Below are 14,451 nucleotides of genomic sequence, written 5' to 3' on the forward strand. Positions count from 1 at the left end.
CACTCATAATGACCCTTCCGTTGCAGCCTTCGAAGTGCCGGTATTACAGGCATGCTCCACTTCCTTCCACCTTCCGCAATGGCAGCTTTAGTTATTTCTAAGTCTGATTTTCTTCCTTGTCAAAAAATTGCTGCCGACAACATTTAGGGTGAGCTGGCTCCTTGCCTAAAAATGGAGGAGAGGGAAAAGGAGAGAGAGAGAGAGAGAGAGAGAGAGAGAGAGAGAGAGAGAGAGAGAGAGAGAGAGAGAGAGAGATCGATCTGCGTACATGTTTATGTGCGTACACATGGACGTGCATGTACACACGAGTGTGAGTGAGTGATTATGGAAGCCAGAAGTCAATATCAGGTGTCGTACTCACTTGCTGTCCGCCTTGTTTTTTTGAGACAGGGTCTCTCGTTGACCCTGGAGCTTCAGTGATTAGGCCAGCCTGGGTCGCCAGCAAGCTCTGCCGATTCACCTGTCTTGGTTTCCTTAGTGGCTGGCATCGCGGACACGCACTGCCACCCTCGATACTTTTGTGTGGGTGCTGGGGATTTGAACCCCGGTCCTCACGCTTGTGTGGCAAGCACTTGACCAACCCAGCCACCCCTCCAACCCCTGGAGTTTTAATATAGGGTAATCAGATCGTAGGTAAGTTTTCATTGTGGAAATCCCAAATATCAAAATTATAGTTCTACACCTCCCCGCACCCCCACCCCTACCCCCCACCGCCCCACGCTACTCTGCAGCCATTCAATTTCTCCTGGGAAGAATCCAGCCATTATTGACTTTATCTGGTGTGCTGAGATTCTGGAAGCACTTACAGAAGTGACTGGGGGCCTGCTGACAGTCAGTCAGTAGACTTTCTTTTCCTGTGTTCAGCTCTGCGCTTCACAATTGTCTGACATGCTTGGGAATCTCTGGGGAGGACTTACTTCCTCTCCAGGGATTCAGAGACCTTGGTTGTGTGTGTCTAGTGCAGAGAAGAAGTCCTTGTCCAGCTTTGTCATCAGCTCAGTGGACAGGTGACTAAACCACCCCCTTATTTCCATCATATACTCTTGCTCTCCTACAGGGACAGCCATGTTCTGCTGAGCCTCTCCCGGCCCCTGTAATCAGGATGGCTGAACGCCTGCTGGTGTTCTTAGGCACGGTGTGGGGCATGCGTTCTCGGCCGTCACTTCTCTGCTCTCTGCTTGCCAGTCTCTACAGGGTGAGCCACACTGCTTCTCGGCTACTGACTCTTTCCCTGCTCTCTTTGTCCTTGTGAATTTGTGATTTTATTTACTGCAGTTGAGCACGGGTTCAGGAATTAGAATATTTTAAAAGTTGTTGGTTTCTTTTTATATATGCTCTATTTGTTTTTTTCCTCTAAGACTCTCAAATTGCAAATGCAGGAAACCCAGAGCTCACCCTCAGCTCTACTTTGCCATCGCCTGTGGTGGTCACTGTCCATTGACTCCCCAGCATATGATGAACCAGTAGTCTTTTCAAAGCCAGGTTTGCCTGACTTGTGTTGTCTCTCAATGTTCAGCCTCCAGGAAGAGATGATGATCAGGGATGATGGGTTGGTCCACTAAGAAAGGCCCAGAAAGATCTAGGCCCTGAGGAATATGGGACTCAGGCCATGAAAAACTCAATCTAGGCTCATAATTTATTTACTTGGGTTCTGAAGAAACTGAAGTGTAAGAAGCAAAGGAGAAAAAAAATAGCATACCAGCAGGAAATGATAGATCTTGAAAAAACACAACGCAGAAAACAATGTGGGGGCTGATTACAGATTTATTGGTACAACTTTATCTAATTGCTAGGCAATTCAGCATTAATTATGTGCCATCTTAAATAGGTATCAAATTAACTTTGTGAAATGCACTATTTGATTAGAATAGTAAACAGTCTGCACGTGTATTCAATATTTGTCTGTTGATGTTCTAATCAGAGAAAGGCGCTTACTAATAATTGGCTACAAGAGGAGAAGAGAGCATGCATAAAGCACTCATAATAAAGGAAAGGTGCTTTGGATCTGGGTTCAACCACAAATCTGCATGACTACAATAGCAACAACACCTATTAATAGGTGCTTAATAACTAACTGTTGGATGGATGGATGGATGGATGGATGGATGGATGGATGGATGACTGTGTGCATGGTTGCATGAGTGGATGAGTGGATGGATGGATGGATGGATGGATGGGTAGATAGATGGATAAGATGATGAATGGGTAGGTGGATGGAAAGAGAGGTGGATGCATGGGTGTGTGGGTGGGATGGATGGATGGATGGATGGAAAGGGGTGGATACATGGGCAAGTAAGTGGGATGGATGGATGGATGGATGGATGGATAAATGGATGGATGGGTGGATTAATTTAATAAAGCTTTGTTGCTGTTATTAACACTAAAATCTTATGTACATTGATTACTTACAACTTAAAATAATAAAGGAGTATATGGCTTAGTAACTATATCTGATTGAGGAATGAGTTACAGGATTTAAAAAAAATAAGTATTTTGGCAGCTTTTATAATACAGTGTTTGGATGACAAATGAGTACTTATTTACAGAGAGGTAATATACAATTCCTATATTTTATGAAACAATGAACAGTTTCATGTCTGGACTTTTGGATTATGTTTTATATTTGGAGACCACATGAACCTTTGCAAGGTTGTACTGAAAGTGGAAAATTATGGATGAAGCTAGTATGATCTAGTCTCAGGTGATGTATAACAGGGCACCTTACAGGAAGTGTGTTACGAGAGAGAGGACAGCAGTTATATCCAGAGGGGTCTACCAGGGCACAGGCCTGCCCGGGGAGGTTTGCTATTGGGTGGAATGTTCCCATGTACTTAGAGAATAATAGCGAGGGAGGCAGATTTGGAGAAAGGTAAATTTTGGAGAGGGAGTTGAGAGGCAGGGAATGACAGAGGACCAGAAAGTAGAATTCAGAATGGTAATGGAGAGTGGGCTGGGGGCAGAGAGAACAATAAAGAGGGAGGAAGGCTGCACATGGCCCAATCTAGCAATTTGTCTGACTGTTCTAGACCCGTGTCATGGCTTTCAAAATGAGGTCTACAGCTATTTTCTCTTTGGAATTCCAAAACTGATCTAAGAAGCAAGGTGTTGATAATAAGAGTGAGACGAAGACCACTTACCTTAATTTTTGAGCCAAATTTGAAGCAAGTTTTATTAAATACTGTCCAGGATGATGAACACTGGCCAGGTCCATACCTGGGATTCCCAGAGAATGGCCATGAATTACATTAGTCAGAGGCTTATAAAGGCAAAACCCACAAGGCTACATACTTCCTGTCTTCATCAAACTGGGGGCAGGCATACATCCTGATGTACTTCCTGCCTACATAACTCCCACGTACATGAGATCAAGTATATCCTGTGCAGTTGGGGCAACCAACCTTGTTTACAAAAGTGAAAATATGTGTCTTGTTATCTTACATGAACAATAGCACCCAGCATTCCAGGAAGTTATCTGTCCTTGGGCAAGTGGGGCTTAAAGGTTAGAGCCATTTTTGTTTTATAGATCTCTTAAGCACACTAATTAAAATTTAAAACATAATTTTAATCCTCACAGTATTTGTTATTATTTTTGAGTATGTATGTGAATGGTAGGGTGTGTGCCCATATAGTATGTGTGCACGTGTGTGCGTGCGTGCGTGTGTGTGTGTGTGTGTGTGTGTGTGTGTGTGTGTGTGCCAGCCACACATGCACTACAGTGCATGTGCTTGAAGAAGTCAGAAGAGAACATTGGGTATCCTGCTTTACTGCTCTTCACGTCTTTCTTTGGATGCAGGGTCTCTCACTGAGCCTGCACCATTTGTGTTGTTGTTGCTAGACTGGCAGCCAGAAAGTCTCATCGATCCACCTGTCTCTGCCCCCATAGCACTGGGGCTACAAATGGGTGAGGCCACCCAAGCCTTTTACATTTAGTGCTGGATATTTGAATGCAGTTCTTCATCCCTGCACTGCAAACACTCTTATTCACTGACATCAGATATTTCTTCAGCGATCTCCATTTACATGGGGCTAGCTAAGAAGTAACCTACCGGAAAGCTGAGGGTTGCCAGGCTTTACTTATAAACTAAATTCAACAGACAATTACAGTCGATGAAAAACCTAGTTCATCTGACACATGAGGTTGATTCTTAACATACTACTTGTATGTTGTAGAGCTGGCATTACATAGCACATGGTGATGGTTGAATTCCCACACGTATTTTTGAAGGAATTCTTGTGAACAGTATATCATCAGTGTCTATGAATGGTCCATGATTTTCAGTTGCTGCAATTCTGGTTATTTAATAACCATACATTTAGCTTCATTAGTCAAAATGTATAGATTGTATAATTAGAATATTTGCAAGTAGTGTTACACATCTGTAGCAACGGCATTCATTTATAATCTGTAGTTTGATCAAGCTAAACTTTGAAACATAAATAATTTATCCATTGCTAACGAATTACGCATAAAATGTATAGCATTTATCCAGGCAAGGTGGTATACACCTGTTATTGCAACACCCTGAAGGCTGCAACAAGAGGATTGCAAGTTCTAGGCAAGCCTAGGCTAGATAGGAAGTCCTAGGTCAGCCTGGACTACAGGGCCAAACAGTCTCAAAAAACCCAGCCAACCAACCAACCAACCACCCACGCACCCAACTGAAACCAAAAAACTCCCCAGTCGTTTAAGGAGCTATAGTTTATATTTTAGTTCTTTTTCCTACTGGGAAATAAAATATGGTAATATTTAGTGTGTGTGTGTGTGTGTGTGTGTGTGTGTGTGTGTGTGTGTGTGTATGGGGGCATTTTCCATATTTAAATGGACACTGGTCCAAAAAGTTTAAGTTACAATATTCAAGCAAGAGCTTGTTAAATACAAAGGGCAATCACATCTTGATTTTGGGTGACATAAAGGAAAATGTCCTAGAAAGCCAAAATTCACTTGAATTGTTAGGTTATGGTAAGGATATTAACTTCCGTTCTAGAACCAAACACTTGAACACAGAGGTATTATGAAATGGCTGCATGTGTTGACAGACCTGGGGTGGTGATGGTGGTGGCAGCAGAAGGATGTGGAAAGGGTGGGAACACAAACAATGAGCTCATAAGCCAGGGGCTTGATAACTACACAGTTCTGTTACTCCAGGTTTGTCTGATGTCAGGATATCCAAATGGAATGGAAAATCCAAGTTGGCCTAATCAGTACAATTCAGAGGCTGACACTGAGGGACATTAATCCAGATTCCTACATCTTGAACAAGGCAAAAGCACAGATGGTCCAAGATTATTTATATTCCAGGTCTGACTGCTCCCCTCAGTGTCCCCAACCCAAATCTGAAAGGGACAAAGTTAGAAGAGATAGACAAGTGGTCTGGGCATGGAGGTCTAAAGCTGGGAGTTATTTCTAAGTGGGGCTGGATGCTTGGAGTGTGGTTTGGTTTGGTTTTGTTGTTGGTTTTTCAAGACAGGGGTGCTCTGTGTAGCCCTAGCTGTCCTGGAACTCACTATGTAGACCAGGCTGGCCTCCAAATGAGAGATTTGTCTGACTGTTGGATTAAAGACGAGTGCCACTCACTGCCTGGCTGTTTTTTTTTTTAATTAACTATTTATTTAGTTTTTATATTTTATGAAGACTCATTCACTCATGGGAGGAGAAAAGAAAAGATTAGAAAAAGACACCTTTCCCCCAAACAACTTCCTACACTGTTTTATAGGTTTGGCCAAAATCCAATATGATTTGAATCTTACATTTTGGGCTAGACTCTAGGTTGATTCCCAGTAATAATAAGATAGATTCTGAAAGACATAAAGTGAGAAGAACTGTTAATGGGCTCTTCTCTTTTTATTGTTTATCAAGTTAAATAACAAATATTAACACATTGTCACATGGATTTCCACCCTTTGCCTACAGTTGACGACATTGCCAGGTTTGTGCCCCAGGGGAGGTGCAGCTCATTAGAAAAGGGGTGAACACAGTAGTTTTCCCACCTCCAGCTGAGACAGAAGGATTATAATCTTTATTATTGTCTCCTTGGAACAGAGATTAGTGGCTCACGTGACATCACCTCTGTATTTTTTAAAATTTGAAATGTTTCTTCCCTATTATTTATAGAATCACAAATACCAAAAGAACAAGGATTTCTTTAAAGAATTTTTAAGCATGAACTATACAGGTGCTCCATTTTCCCTTCAGTCACTGCAGCCTCGTTCCAGAGAGGGTGTGAAAAGACCTTGGCACACTTCTTTCACTGGTGTGGTCATAGCCCATCTGAGAGGAAAAACTCAGAGAGCCACATTGCCAGATACCTCGGAAGCAGTCAAGTTCTCCCAGGACTCCCATGTTCTTCCCTGAGGGGTCTGAGCTCTCTCTTCCCTTATGATCCTACAGGATCCTAGGGGAAAAAAAATCAATCTCCTTTAGGAAGATAGAGCAGATGTGTACAAAACAGTCTCACTGCTGTCTGTATCAGAGCTTTGTCTTTCATTCAGAGTACAGGAACCACCCAAGAGTCTTGTTAAAATGCAGATTCTGGAGTGAGCCACAAGACATGGCAGGTGTAATAAACGTATGGATGATACCATTATGCTTGGCCCCAGATCATGCCTATAGATAGACTAGCCTACCTTCTCTTTCCCCTGGCCCCAGACCATGCCTAGAGAAAGAATGGCTTGTCTTCTCTTCCCCTTACGCTAAACACAGCTGTTGTTAGAGACTGCTAAAGCATACCAGCATCATTCCTTGTCATGAGCAAGAAAGTAGGTACATGTAGTTGATATTACAGAAATTGTATTTTATTATACTGGGGGTCCTCATACGAGATTCACACTCGAAATTCCTAACAACAGTTCTAAGCCTATCTCCCCGAGGCTGCTCACCTTTGCAGTATACCTCAGCTGAAGGTCGGCTCCTTTTCACAGCTGTCTCCAGCTCAAAGGTCAAGATCTGGGGGGCAGAATCTCAAGATGCAGGGCAGATCAAGGTGGCATCTCTCCAGATGTGCAGAGCAGGGCATCGGTCTTGGTCTCTGCTTACATACTGTCCAGTGGGCGTTGTGGAGTTCTAGTTGTGTGTCTGTCATCTTGAGGGAGTGATGTCACTGGACTCTGGTTATCAGGTGCAGCCTTGGGTGTAGTGGGGATCCTGACTAGGCTGTTTTTTACATGTCTAAAAGGCATTTTTTTTCTTTTGCTATGCTCATCACAATCTTCTACCTCTTGTGAGGCAGCTTTACAAACCATGGAACCTAGAATGAGATATTTTTGTGGGATGCTAAGGGTTGAAGCTGGGACCTTATATATGTTTTATAGGATCTCTGCCACTAGGCTGTACCCCAAGCCCCATAATAGTTACTCTTAATTTAGGATTTTTATTAAAGTGGTTCATTTTAAAAGAATGGAAATACATTTATTTTAAATATTATTGATTTTTCTCAAATGTATGTTTCAAACTCCATAGATTCTCCCATCAGCATATGCATGCACACATTTGCATACAACCACCCACACACACATCTACTCAGCATAGCAAAACATAAAACAATGTTGCTGAGCCGGGTGTGGTGGAGCATGCATTTGATCCCAGCTCTTAGGAGGTAGAGCCAGGAGTTTGAGGTCAGCCTGGGCAACATCGCAAAACCTCATCTGGAGAATTTCTTTTTCCCTGGTCACAGAATGTTTCCTCATGTTCTTTACCAGTAAATATCACTCCCCCAAGCCACCACCATGCTGGTACCTATCACCCACAGTTTAGTTTTGCCTCTTCTTAAAATTCCTAAAAATGGAACCATGTATCATGTATTCCTTTGCATCTACCGTATTTACTTGTCACAAATGCCTGAGACATTTATCCACATTGTTGATAATGGCAGCAGTAATCTGTGATTTTTTTTATTAGCATGTGGAAGTCCATTCTATTAATATTATGCAACTTATTTATGCATTATGTGGCTGATCAAAATTTAGGATGTTCACATTTTAATAATTGTTACTAAAACTTATGCTTATGATTGCTATGTGGTGAGTATTTATCTAGAAGCACATTGCTGGATCATATGGTAGGTGTTTTTAGCTTTGGAACTATGTTATTATAAGGACTTAGTTTTATATAAAACTATGTTATTATAAAGGAACTTCTGCTGTGGACTTTTAATATGCTAGTTATTTTTCCTAATACATGTAGAAAAAACATTAATCTTCACCATTGTATGACCTAAACATTTTCACATCCACTTCAGAAATAATTGGTATAGCTAGAAAAGACTTGGGATTTGGCACGTGACTGATTTAAATGCTATGACTGATTTAAACGCTATGTGTGAGATCTCTGAGTCTCAGATTCACGAACTACAATTTTTTTTTTTTTTTCGAGACAGGGTTTCTCTGTGTAGTTTTGGTGCCTGTCCTGGATCTCTCTCTGTAGAACAGGCTGGCCACAAACTCGCAGAGATCTGCCTGGCTCTGCCTCCCAAGTGCTGGGATTAAAGGCGTGCACCACCACCGCCCAGCTGAACTACAATTTGATGTTAACAACATAGTGAATCTTATGAAGATAGAGGTTGATGGAAAGAAGGTGGATTCTAGGGCACATGTTGTACAATTCCTTTGCTGCTGAATGGTCAGGATTATAGTTACCTTCCCCAAAAAGTAGCAAATCTATGGTCCCATTTCCCTGAGCACACTCAGTCTCAGTACACTGAACTAGCTAGACTTGGGAGAATCTTCTGGGATGCTGGAAATATTTATATCTCATGCATGTATCTGTATAGCATACACATACAATTATGTGCCACATTATGATATCTCTATCAACAGGGACTGCACATACAACTGCAAATATTTAGGATGTTGCTATCTAATAATATCAAAGCTTAGTTTGCATATATCTATGTTTACACAATGATGAAGTCATGATAATGACATGGTTCTTAGGCATTCTTCTTGCTAAGCAGTACATATCTGCACTTATATACACATACATATACTCATGCATATTTATATATACAATCACAGCATAATACTTGGGGATCATTTTTTTAGGGTGTTTATCATGTTTCTTGACTCAGGTGCTGATTACACAAATGTGCCTGGATTGTAAAATTTCATCATGCTGTACAAACATGATAGATGCACTCTAAATGTGTGCTTTTATAAAAAAGGATATGATAACAAACATAAAGCCTGCTTCCAAGTTTGTTGCATGAAGTACAGAAAGGGTTATTACTACAAGAATTTCTCTGTGGGGGACACAATGTCTATGCCTCTTCATAAGGTCCCAGTGACAATCTAAATTATGATTCCACCGAAGCTCACCCTGGGGAACCAGTCAGTATCGGGCTTTCTTGTAGGTGAGGGGTTATGGTGGGACAGTGGGTGCTCTCAAAACAGCTATACTGGAAAGTCTTTACCAGCATGGGTAATGGCTTCCTAAGCCACACAGACTGAGCCTGTCAGTTAACCTTCCCTAGTCTAGGCAAGCTAGCACCTCCAGACATCTCTAGGAAGCCACATGCAATTAGGGCAGAACTGGATACAAATGGTTGGGAGGAGTGGCTGGAATCCTAGGTGAGGATCCAGTGACGCTCCCCATACTTGTCCTCTGAGGGAGCATCAAAAGTCAACAGGCCCGCTCTTGATGGCCTCTCGTGGGTTAGCCTCAGCTATTCTGATGAAGATGGTGTCTATTTTGCTCAGAGGACTGTGGTCCCTAGCAGTTGTCAAATCCTAGTTCCGTGAGATCCAACCCATAGTAGACTTAGAACTTGCCATATGAAATTAGCTACCATATGAGGTATTGGCTCATTCACATTCACATGCTCTGAACTAGGTGGGAAAGACCTGCTGACTGGAAGAGTACTTTCCAGACTTGTATGTATACTGTTCGTGTTTGTATTGTATGTGTATGTTGTTTGCACCCATGTGTGTACACTGTACCCAAAACCAGAGGACGTTGGTATACTGCTCTGTCATTCTCTGTCTTGTTCCTTGGAGACAGTCTCTCACTGAAGCTGGATAGGCTGGTGGCCAGCAAGCCCCAGCAATCTTGTCTGCCCCGTCCCACAGCACCAGGGATAGAGCTGCACACAGGATTTGAATTCAAGTCCTTATGCTTACACAGCAAGTACTCTTACTCTTGACTCATCTCCTCAACCATTATATCTTTTTTTTTTTAATAAGACAAACGTGCAGACCAGAAATTCAGGCAGAATTATAACAGTCTTGAGGCAAAATTCTTTCCTCATTTCTTATGCTTAAGACCTTCAATGATTGGATGAGCCCCACACACATTATGAAAGATAATCTTTACTTAAAGCTGGATGAATGTGTTAGTCACATCAAAACACCTTCATGGCTGCCTCTAAACTAATGTTTGATGCTATAGCCTAATCAAGTTGATGCATAAATTAGACACCATCATGTTTAAAGCGAGATTTATGCTTGGCTAAAATAGTCCTGATTACATATTCATCGAGAACCTATTCATCTTTGAAGGGTATTTTTATTGTGTTTCAAGTGATGTATGATCTCAGGGGTTAGTGTCACATGGGCCACAGACAGTGCTACTAATCTTGGCTGAGGAATCTTAGTTATAAAGGAGATTAGATATCTAGGTTGTATCAGGAGAGTCAGCTAGCTAAGTCTTTGGGAAGCCTCCAAATCTCATTAAATCATATCTCAAAGAAAAGTCTCTCTTATCAAAACAGCAGCTAAGATAGTGTGCTTCAATCAATGAGGAGTTGAATGTTGTTATTGAAGCTTGTGATGTGTTTCCTCCAAATAATGTCATAAATAGCAGGTACCCAGAAACCCTAGATATTATCTGTATTTGTACATTTTAACTATTTCATTAGATGATTTCATAAATAATGGCCTGATCGCCTCTTCTACTTTCCTGTACTTCCCAAAATATTAGAAATGAGAAATCAGGTCTTTTTGCCATACTTAAGTAGGAATGTCCAATGAATTAAAAAAAAAATTAACTGGAAGATGGACCTGTGGATTACATCTGACTCACTGAATTATTTCATTTTGATCTATGGGTTTAAAAACAGTATTAATGTTGACATGCAAAAAGCAGATGATTTCCTTTCAAAATATAGGAGTATGTCTCTCCTTCCTTGTGTGCTGTGGTGGGTCTCCCTGGGAAGAAGTTCCTCTCTTTACCTCTCTCCTTCTGACTTTCTGCACTCTTGGTCCTTATCATCTCTGGCTGGTCCCAGCATCCCTCCTTCTTCAGAGTTGCCTGGTCTGGAGTTCAGCACCATTTCCTTGTCTTACTTAGGGTTTCTATTGTTGTGAAGAGACATCATGACCATGGCAACTCTTTTTTTTTTTTTTTCGAGACAGGGTTTCTCTGTGTAGCTTTGCGCCTTTCCTGGAACTCACTCTGTAGCCCAGGTTGGCCTCGAACTCACAGAGATCTGGACCATGGCAACTCTTATAAAGGAAGGCATTTAATTGGGGCCAGCTTACAGTTTCAGAGGTTTAGTTCATTATCATCATGGTGGGAAGTATGGTGGCATGTAGGCCGACATGATGCTGGAGAGGTAGCTGAGAGTTTGTTCTACATGCAGATTGGTAGGCAGCAGGAAGAGAGAGTGACACCAGGCTTGGCTTGAGCACTTGAAACCTCAAAGCCCACCCCCAATGACGCACTTCCTGTAACAAGACCACACCCACTCCAACAAGGCCACACCTCCTAACTGTGCCACTCTCTGAGCCTGTGGGGACCATTTTCGTTCAAACCACCACAGGATTCATTCCTGTTTCCCCAGCCCAAGTTTGTGTCATATGCCCAAGACCATGAGTTCTTACCCTTTGTCCTCGGCCCAGTGTAAGGACATAGCCACATTCAATGACATCTTCTTGGCCTCCTTTGTTCCCTCCAGCATCCCATTCTCCCTCTGTGGGCCCCAGCCTGCCAGGCTGTACCTTGCTGTGGGGAGAGAGGTCCTCTGAAATAGTCCCCCCAACACCTGCATTTAAAGGCGCCCAAGGTGCCTGTCACTTCCTCACTAAAATCTTGTGTTCCTCTTTCATTCCCAGTCCAATTTTGCCCCCTCACAGCCTCAGAGTGGCAGGAAGGATCCAATCCACAACACGGTTTGACTTGTGCCCCCTGGGTCTATGCTGGCACAATCTGCCAGAGTTCTGGGACCCTCTGCTGCTTGCCCGTCACTTCACATGCTTCTTCTGTGTGGGCTTCTTTTGGTTTTCACGGTTTCTGAAGCAATTCGAATTCGTAGTTTACTTTCATAAAATAAAAAATTGAAGTTGCAAGACCTTTAGAAAAGGGTTTCTGGATTTTCTTAAATTATAAACCAACCAGAGATCTGCCAATACTAGGGCAGGATTATGCATGATAAGCACTGACAGGAGGAAAGGAAAGGCACTCCTCAGCATGTGTTTCCCAGGTCACAGGAGCCACCGCCCTGGCTGGCTTCCCTGTTATGTTGCCAGCACTGTCCTATTAGCTAAATTGTAATCTCTGACATAGTTTCCGGCTGTCATCTGGCCAGGGCTATGATCTGGTGTCTGCCGCTTGGGCTTGAAGGTCCTTCTTTCTGTCATCCGAGAGCCATGAAGATGCAAGTTAAACAGCACTGTATGGTCCCTGCTCCAGAGGACTCAGGCTGCCAAGTATATGAGTGGGGTTCCCCAGCCATTTCCCCAGGGTTTAGAGGAGAGAGGCTCTATTCCCACGGGGGACCAGCAGTCCTCTTTCCCTGTCTTCTCCATCAGTTTACTCCCTTCCTTCCTTCCTTCCTTCCTTCCTTCCTTCCTTCCTTCCTTCCTTCCTTCCTTCCTTCCTCCCTCCTGTTTCCACTTTCCTCTCCCTCTTCTTTCTTTTCCTTTGCTGTCTCCTCCTGTTCCCTTCTCTTCTCTCCTTCCTTCCCCTTCCTCCTTTTCTCCATTTCCTCCTCCTTCCCATCATCCCGACTTCAGGTTTGTCTCACCAGCAAGGCAGAGAGAGCAAGCCTTCTCGGCCTCCCCACTCCTAGAAGAGGCTGATGCTGATGTGGAGCTGGGCTGGGACAGTGCTGTCATGCCTGGAAGATGGGGTGGAAGGAGGGGAACAGAAGCCCCTCCCCCTCCTTTTCTAGCACCCCCACTCTTTCAGATCCCCTCTTTTCACAGAGAAGATGACAAGGAGGAAACCTTGGCATGAGGGTGACCCTCTCTTTTCTCCTTCTTGCTTCTTCCAGTTTCACTCCCCTTCTTCCTGCCCGTTGTCCCCTGCTTTCCAGTAATCTTGTGGTTCTTGTTCCCAGATAGGAGTTTGCAGGGATTAGAAGCAGGGGCTGTGCTGAGTTGGGGGAGTGTGCCCCAGACAGCTCTGGAAGGCAGGAGGGTAAGAAACTTCCCCCAGGCACTCGGAGAGAAAGTCCTTTCTGAGCCAACCCAACGGAACGAAGGTTAGCACTGTTTGTGCTGAGTGTGAAGGCAAATGCTTTCAGTTTCTTTCTGTACTTCCTGCCACGTTCCTGGCGCAGTGCACTTTTCGGCAGGTTCATCCTAATAAAGTAGCTTATATGCTAGTTAAACAGTGTTCAACCAAGTTAAGGAAGGAGGTTCTCAAGATCAAGATAGCACACCATTTCAGGGTTTTTAGAAATTGAAGAAAGGACCTTTAAATAGATACCAGGGTTGGCAAGATGGCTTAGCAGGTAAAGACACTTGCCCCTAAGCTGGACAACCTGAACTAGATCCAAGGACCCATATGGTGGAAGGAGAGGACCAATCCCTGAAAGTTCTCATCTAACCTTCATGTGTGAGCTGCAGGATGTGTACACACACACACACACACACACACACACATATACACACATACACACACATACATGTACAAGTCAAAATTTAAATAGTACCAACCATTATTGTATATGAATGATAGATGGAGCAGAAAAAAGGCTGAACAGATGTTTCAGTGTTAATATCAAGTCCAACAAAAATCTGGGCATCATCATTTCTCCTCAGTGCTAAGTACTGGACAGTGTTTGTATCATGATGGCTAAATTTTTATTAAATGCTGACACAGTGAAGGAGCTGTGATTCGCCACTACATAGTGCAAACCAACCAGAGTACCATCCAGGCAGCATTCACTCTATAAAACCAACAGCAATGCTAATAAGACAGACTAAAGAATGGTACTAATACTGTTGAGAGGTATACCCATCCATCAGAGAAGACCCCTTGGACACGGGTTCAAGCCAATAGAAAGTCTTTATTAGCTGGCCTGTGACGGCACTGCGACACAAGTGCAGTCCCAAACCTTTCTCAGGGTGAGCTTTTAAGCACAAAAAACACATTCTGGGTCGCCACACTTCAGTTAGCAAGACCAGCCAGAAGCAGAACTACAGAAGTCAAAAGGCAAGGTTGGTGTATCTAGGGACATTCCCAGAACTGTGGCCTTTGGTGGACTACTAGGTCTTTGCTCTCATTTAGGCAGGTAT

The 14,451-nt window shown here is 43.1% G+C and overlaps 1 long non-coding RNA gene across 2 annotated transcripts in view; it reads right to left on the reverse strand.

Moving 5' to 3' along the window:
- Positions 1–6,138: 6,138 nt before the first annotated feature.
- The window catches only part of LOC131918558 (uncharacterized), a 50,169-nt gene continuing 41,856 nt past the window's right edge, over positions 6,139–14,451 (reverse strand). For both annotated transcript variants that reach the window (XR_009381022.1, XR_009381023.1), the window contains exons 4-5: positions 6,877–7,244; positions 6,139–6,392 (exon numbers count right to left, since the gene is read on the reverse strand). This is a non-coding gene — a long non-coding RNA (uncharacterized LOC131918558). The remainder of the gene's footprint in view (positions 6,393–6,876; positions 7,245–14,451) is intronic.

This window comes from Peromyscus eremicus, chromosome 8b, assembly GCF_949786415.1.
Source record: "Peromyscus eremicus chromosome 8b, PerEre_H2_v1, whole genome shotgun sequence".
NCBI classification, from domain to species: domain Eukaryota; kingdom Metazoa; phylum Chordata; class Mammalia; order Rodentia; family Cricetidae; genus Peromyscus; species Peromyscus eremicus.